The sequence below is a fragment of the Glandiceps talaboti genome, chromosome 1, assembly GCF_964340395.1.
Source record: "Glandiceps talaboti chromosome 1, keGlaTala1.1, whole genome shotgun sequence".
Taxonomy (NCBI): domain Eukaryota; kingdom Metazoa; phylum Hemichordata; class Enteropneusta; family Spengelidae; genus Glandiceps; species Glandiceps talaboti.
Genome location: NC_135549.1, coordinates 27,108,714 through 27,117,314, shown reverse-complemented (window position 1 = coordinate 27,117,314; position 8,601 = coordinate 27,108,714).

Below are 8,601 nucleotides of genomic sequence, written 5' to 3'. Positions count from 1 at the left end.
TTATAACACTGCCAACAAAGGGGGAGGGGGGAGATGTGGTAAATACTTTAGAGATAACAAACGATAAACATGACACGAACGTCCAATAAAAGAAGCGATTATAAATCACATCGTTCAAACAGTTGGTTCCTGGGTCAAGACTATACCAACACACTAGGGCTATTATAAACTCGTTTCATTGTGAAATTACACCAGTTGCATAAAACAGCAATCACCAAGAAGACACATGTGGGGTGGGGGTTGATGTATGAGCGCATGTGTGTATGTATGTATGTATGTATGTATGTATGTATGTATGTATGTATGTATGTATGTATGTATGTATGTATGTGTTTGTGTATGTATGTGTGTATGTATGTATGTATGTATGTATGTGTGTGTGTGTGTGTGTGTGTGTGTGTGTGTGTGTGTGTGTGTGTGTGTGTGTGTGTGTAGAAACGAAAAGCTATTCCTGTTAAACATGATGATGATTGTCCAATTTTTTGCAGGATACGTTATTGACAATACCGGTAACTTTGCAAAGCAGTCCAAAGTTAATTGACCAAATCAGTTTGGGTCAATCTCTATGAAATGTGCAAGCGTCAGCACATCTCCTTGATAAAGGAGACGATAAATACCTCTACGAAATGGCAGTAGACGATGAAGTGTCAATAACTTTCGATTCGCCAAAGAAATTCAGCAGCTGCTGCAGCAATATGAATCCGAGTTTAAAGCGAAATCTTCACATGGAAGAGTTATTCGAGAGGCAGGGAAAGTAAACCGTGGTGTATCTTTCACTTACCTTAACAATCACAAGATTGACGATAATCTGAGATCTTTTGTCGCGAGAGGTCGTTTAGAGCTCCATCAGTGCGAAAGTCTCATGACCCTATCTATGCCATCCAGAGTCTTACACTAAATCATGTAAAATATGCAATCATCCCACTGAAGCCTGAAACTGTATCTCACATTTTGAATGGATGTACGAACTTTCAGAAACTATACCGACAAAGACACAATAGAATAGTCGATTTAATCTTCGATAAAATCGCGAACAGTAATCCTGGCAAGGAGACATCTAAAGACACTGTTTTAAAACCTGAAATGTTTGATGCCCATATGAGAACTTTTGAACATCAGCATAACCCACCAGACATTACTATCATTGATAAACAGATAAGAACAAACATACAATAGTAGTTGAAGTGTCCATACCCTTTGATGTACATTGTTCAATGTGTTTTCAGAGGAAGTTCGACAAATATTTTCCACTCCCACTAAAAGTAAACACCAGAGGCATTCGTTCTGAAATAATAGTTATTGTCATATAGGAAGTCTCGAAAATGTACATCATAAAGTCACAAAATGGTTTGATCAAAGCTGGTTTATTTAGAATCCAAATTCATTACCAAATATTGCAGTGTAAGCTCGATAATAGGTTCTTACAAAATTTGGAGATTGAGATGACGTGAACGTTTGTCATAGTTAGGTGACCAAGAGAAAGTCGTTCACTAGTCACTATGATTTCCTGCAAGGTATTGTGTGTGTATTCTGTAAAGGAATTATGTAAATACTTTACCTGTACATGCTATTTTCATGTAAGTTGGAAATGAAAGAATTTGATGTGATAAGCATTTGATAATCATTCTTCATTTTGTCATTTGTGAATGACGCTTTAGCAAGTGTTACTGCTAGATATTTCAGTGATTTATTAAATAATAAAACATTGTAAGTTGAACATCAATGCTTCATTTGAGATATTGTCTTGTCAATGTCACTTCTTGTGTACTCGGTTTTATAAATAAATAAATAAATAAAATCGATAGATGAATAAATATGTATGTATGTATGTATGTATGTATGTATGTATGTATGTATGTATGTATGGATGGATGGATGTATGTATGTATGTATGTATGTATGTATGTATGTATGTATGTATGTATGTATGTATGTATGGATGGATGGATGGATGGATGGATGGATGGATGGATGGATGGATGGATGTATGTATGTATGTATGTAGGTACGTATGTATGTATGTATGTATGTATGTATGTATGTATGTATGTATGTACATTTGTATGTATGTATGTATGTATGTATGTATGTATGTATGTATGTATGTATGTATGTATGTATGTATGCATGCATGCATGCATGCATTGTAGCGTGTACACTTGAGAGAATGGTTCGTCAGAGAAAGGGAGAGAGGACGAGTGGCCCAAGTAAGAGACGAGATGCGTTGAGTTCAGTGTCTAAATCACATCTGAAGTTTATTACAAACTGTACAAGTTAAATAAGCTATAATCTACAAGTTCTCATAAAGAAGTGAATTACCTGTTACATCTGTTTAATCAATCTAGAGACATCCGTTGTAAGGATGTTTGAGGTTGTATACACGACGTCAATCAAAGGAACTACGTGTATGTATAGACTACAGATTATAGTTAATAAAGGAAATGCCATTTCTATCATCAGCTCTTCATAATAAACCGAGGATGATGTCATGTGCAAACTATACTGTCGGGAGTGGCATGATTAGTAATGAATATGACGTTAAACTAGTAATTAACATAATTGACAATTGATGGGAGGAGTTAAACTACACGTGGTTTCCAACATGCATGCATGCATGTATGTATGTATGTATGTATGTATGTATGTATGTATGTATGTATGTATGTATGTATGTATGTATGTATGTATGTATGTGCGTATCTGACTGTATTGTTTACTGATATCAGTTTTGAAGGCACTGTATGTTCATAAACTAACACTATGACAAGCTTTCCTCTAAACATAATAACAAATGACACTATATCTTTTTTAGGTTAATCACCGTGGCACAAGTTAGCACTAGCACTCAGAACTGCTTCGTTCTTCTAACGTCACACATGTAATGATATAAACACGGAAACGGTTCTCAATATCAGACAGTTGACCTTCAGAACATACGACAGTAATACAATATGCCATAGTGTAAACAATTTAGGGGTTTTTCCAGAGTCTACCCAGAAATGTGTCCAAGGTCATTAAACAGCCCGACGTAGGAATTTTTTGTTCACAAATAAATTGACAAATTTCACCGCTAACCACTTTACAAGGTCCAGTTCAGAGCAGTTTTTTTCTGAACTGTTTAATTTAATATGTACCAACATAATTCGATAATAGAGCTTCCGGTATGCGTAGTATGTATACCCGTGAAGTAAATACGCTATATAACTTGACGTAACTAGTTATTACAAGTGAAGGAGCACTTAACGTAACTAGTTAGATTATTACAAGTGAAGGAGCACTTATAACGTAACTAGTTAGATTATTACTGGTGAAGGAGCACTTAACGTAACTAGTTAGATTATTACTAGTGAAGGAGCACTTAACGTAACTAGTTAGATTATTACTGGTGAAGGAGCACTTATAACGTAACTAGTTAGATTATTACTGGTGAAGGAGCACTTAACGTAACTAGTTAGATTATTACTAGTGAAGGAGCACTTAACGTAACTAGTTAGATTATTACTGGTGAAGGAGCACTTATAACGTAACTAGTTAGATTATTACTGGTGAAGGAGCACTTACAACGTAACTAGTTAGATTATTACTGGTGAAGGAGCACTTAACGTAACTAGTTAGATTATTACTGGTGAAGGAGCACTTATAACGTAACTAGTTAGATTATTACTGGTGAAGGAGCACTTAACGTAACTAGTTAGATTATTACTAGTGAAGGAGCACTTAACGTAACTAGTTAGATTATTACTAGTGAAGGAGCACTTAACGTAACTAGTTAGATTATTACTGGTGAAGGAGCACTTAACATAACTAGTTAGATTATTACTGGTGAAGGAGCACTTAACGTAACTAGTTAGATTATTACTAGTTAAGGAGCACTTATAACGTAACTAGTTAGATTATTACTGGTGAAGGAGCACTTATAACGTAACTAGTTAGATTATTACTGGTGAAGGAGCACTTATAACGTAACTAGTTAGATTATTACTGGTGAAGGAGCACTTATAACGTAACTAGTTAGATTATTACTGGTGAAGGAGCACTTATAACGTAACTAGTTAGATTATTACTGGTGAAGGAGCACTTAACGTAACTAGTTAGATTATTACTGGTGAAGGAGCACTTAACGTAACTAGTTAGATTATTACTAGTGAAGGAGCATGGGCCGAGTGTATACTTATTTGCTGCACATTCAAAAAGTATTATATTCTACCTGTTGATACATATCTATCAGTCAATTGACTGAAATCAAACCTGGCATTAAGATATAACTTATAAAGGATCTGATGACGTAATTTATTATACGTAAGTAGAAAAAGTCGACGTAATCCCTGCTATGCAACTGTTCTAAGAATGCCAGAGACAATTGTAACGTCATAAAAGGCGTATAGAATAGTTTGATCAGGTGTTATTTGAAGTATTTCACTTGAGTAAAAAGTTGATTAACTTAGCCTGCATGCTCCCCTTTAAAACACACTATACTGGAGAAGACGGTAACACACTTAGCACAGTTACACCTTTGAAATTTACACAGTTAGTTGTTGTATGACAGTGTATTTGTTTTGAATTTTTTTCTAATATATTGCAATTTTTATTTTGATTGACATAAATGTTTAAGGTTACACTCAAAATCGTCTCTTCTTTATGACGTATTGGCAATACATGTCCTACTCTTTACAATGTCAAATTCAATCTATTCTGCAGCCCATAATATTCCATCTATACAGTCGAATAATTGTATGACGTATTAGGTAGTTTCACAGCGGATTTAAAGACATATGGGGATAGGAGAGCTGAATTAGGTTCGGTTCGGAATCGTACCTGAATTTAGATGGGGACAGGCTATTTGAATATATCTTTTAATATGCAGAATTACAATTACAATTACACCCCCAAAAAACATATACATGCAGCTTGTGTCCCTTTAAAGGGCTGTGTACAATCTTTCACCGTGACTGACACTCTTCAGTTTGAATTCCATTGTCTATAAAAGACAAAGAGAAGACGTTAACCCATTGCGTATGCCTCCCTGAGAGTTGAAGCATTATAGTGGACAAGAAGTACATAGAACAGTTGTGCCGTTATAGGCCCGTGGTAGGGTAATACTTAATTGTAATAGTTGTAGAGCGCTTTGAGCACAGTGTTGGAAAGCAGATTGCCATAGCAGTTGGTTTCATCGCAAGAATAATTTTCCGCCCGTTGACTTCAAAAAGAAAACATTGCAAGGACATACCTGCTTAGCCATGGAATTCTGAATTCTTCATCAGCCAAAAAAATGTCAATTTTGACATCATTTACCTTAATTTAAATTGAGGTCAATGTATAACAATTTTGGAATGACGACTTTGTCTATTTGAGTACTTGACAATCACAGCCTGAGTGAGTGCTGTAGTAGCAATCATTGAATATGGCAATGCTAATCTGAAATTCACATAGATTTTAAAGAAACCCCGTCACACACACACACACACACACACACACACACACACATATATATATATATATATATATATTATACAGACAGACAGACAGACAGACAGACAGTAAATGCACAAACAAATTTATACACACACATTATACAAACACACAGACTCACACACAGAAACACCCATTCACACACACACACGTACACATATACATACCCCCTACCCCCACAATACACAGACAGACAGACAGACAGACACACACACACACACACACACACACACACACACACACACACACACACACACACACACACACTGGCAACGACCACTTGTAATTACAGTTTACATTTAATTCAACACGGAAATAGTTTGATTTATTATTTTCGGTCAACGACCTTCAGACAAAGATTTGAAACATGCCATGCCAGAACGTGATTTAGGGGTTTCCCTGAAATCCCCCCCCCTGATGAAACGTTCAAGGAGAGTATATACTACCCGGGAAGGGAAGTATATTTTTGACGTTTCATTGAAAATTTCGTCACTGATTAGTTTGTAAAGTTTACTTCAGAGTGGTTGCATGAGAAATAGACTTATTTGACACTCTATAGATAATGTCGTTCCGGGTATGTGTATGAGTATGTTCCTAAGATTAAATATATTACGCTGGGTATTACTGTTTAAGACAGTTTTAACGAATTCAATATCACTATATCTCTACGTCGGAGAAAAGCCTGGTTTCTTTGTGGATTGCATTCGTTTAGTTTGCCCTCCGTTTCGACGACAGAGATCGCCATACGATCAAAAGTCTAGTCCCTATATACGGTATCGTTACCATTTATACCTCCACTCAAAGTCTTACTCTAGAAGTCCTGAGAGACATGAGATGCAATTTAAAAGTGATCCACAGCCACCGTCACAGTCATTAACACAATATCTTTGTTAATCAATCATAAAATTATTACCAATAGCACAATCCCTCTTAGTGTTTATTGGGGCGCAGTTACGTAATGTCAAAATATGGTATATTTGTCAACTGAGGATACTACATATACACTGTTTATGTCACTATAACAGTTGTGGTTCACTGATTCAACGTTTTGTGTTGATTGGGGAACTTTGACTAGACGTGGTTTAGTTAGAGACCACGTTGGCATCAAGAACATATAGGCGCTTAGTCTAGAGGTCACCCGTGGCTTCGAAGCACTTCTCACGGAAACGACGATTTATTTGTTGCACTGCTGACATGGTAATAATTCAAGTGATACGATAGACCTGACCAATCATTTTAGTGACAGTACAGCTATTTGTGATCTTTACGACTTTGTGCTGTGTTAACAAAGGTGAATATGTCATCAAAGGTTACCGCCTGCACCACGAAATTGTTATAGCAACGGAACCGACGACTTGAAGAGTTGCGAAATCTAATAAAAACCGGAGACTTTGCATGCAGTCGGATAATAAGTGTTCTGAAAGGGTAATCAAGGCATCCAAAATATTCGTATTGGGCTGAGAGATTTATTAACACTCCGGGGGCTAAAATTCTTTCCTTGTTCAGTACATTAACAAGTCACTTTCTCACATAAAGTAAACATGCCATTTCATCAAAGGCATTTGTACGATTCATGTTTATTTCACTCAAATAGCAACACGGATATTAAATTGCATGTTTTTAGGAGATTGGTTTTGTTTTCTAAATATAATCTATATCATATACCAGGTTATTAGATATTATTCCCCAATATTTTTCTTCATTCAACTAAGGAGCCTTTGTCACTACGAGTAGCTAGACGAGAAGTGACAAGCCTTAGGTCACGAGTATTTTCCGACTGAATGAAGATATTGGAGAATAACATAATCATACCAGAGCCAGAAATATCAAAGAAAAATCGGGGATAGTAATGGCAATTTTGAACGTTTTGACTCATATTCCGAATACAGCAGAACCAGTGACGTAGACACGCGTTGTTGTGACATAGACTGTGAGGTAGACCGACCAGAGTATATATTCCATATATTTTGTCCAACGTGGTTCGTGCATGGTATTATAACATAGTTACATACTATAAACACATTTTATTAGGATGAATACAAGCTTAAAGCTTAAGGTTAATTGAGGACAGTTGACGCTACTATTAAACGTGATTTCGCTACAAACACCTTTCATTTATCACACATAGCTATAGGCCAACAGTCTCTAGCACCAGAGTTGTAGACGAAACACATGTATGTGGTCGTGTCTTTTCAAATGCCAACCATCCTAATTCCCAATAAGCCAATATAACATTACGATTATATATATGGTAAGACACACACACACACACACACACACACACACACACACACATATATATATATATATATATATATATATATATATATATATATATATATATATGTACATGTGTGTGTGTGCGTTCGTGCGTGCGTGTGTGTGTGCATGTATGTATGTATGTATGTATGTATGTATGTATGTATATATGTATGTATGTGTGTGTGCATGTGCGTGTGTATGAGTTCATAATTGTAATAATAATAATAATAAAATCTTGTCATGCCGTTCTTTTACAATAACTTCATAAGGTGATAATGATTTATTTCAATACTTGTAAGATATTGCACATTTTCCAGCTCACATTTAGATCCTAAAACCGCTGGGCTCTCAAAACCAGGCCGAGGTTAAATTCCGAAAGTGTTTTACGTACGCCCGAAGTACCTTAAGTAGAACCTGTCCTTATCCTTTGTGATTTCACTATGTGTAAGCCTCAATATGTTCAGAACAAATACCGTAGGCTTTACACAAAGCACACAGCGGAGAAAGTAAATGGAGCCACTTTTTCCTCACGAGATCTTCAAAATCACTGAGTTGATCAGATATTGGCCAAAATACCAGCGTCACTCCTATAAATAAAGCCTCATATGATCTACAGTGATCGACGACCAGTCCTCTTTGTGGGACCGAAAACTCGTTTAAATTCTAGTGGAGCTAGGTACATGTAATGCCCCAGAATCACTCTCTCTTTCAAGGAATTAAAAAAAGATAAATTAATTAGCAACCGGTGGCGGAAGGGGAAGAGGGGGGGGGGGGGGGCTATACATGCTAAAAATAAACTTTTCCAGATCCGGAAAATGAATATATTCAGACGCATTGAAAGGTGTCCGTTTTGACCGGCACTGTAACGTT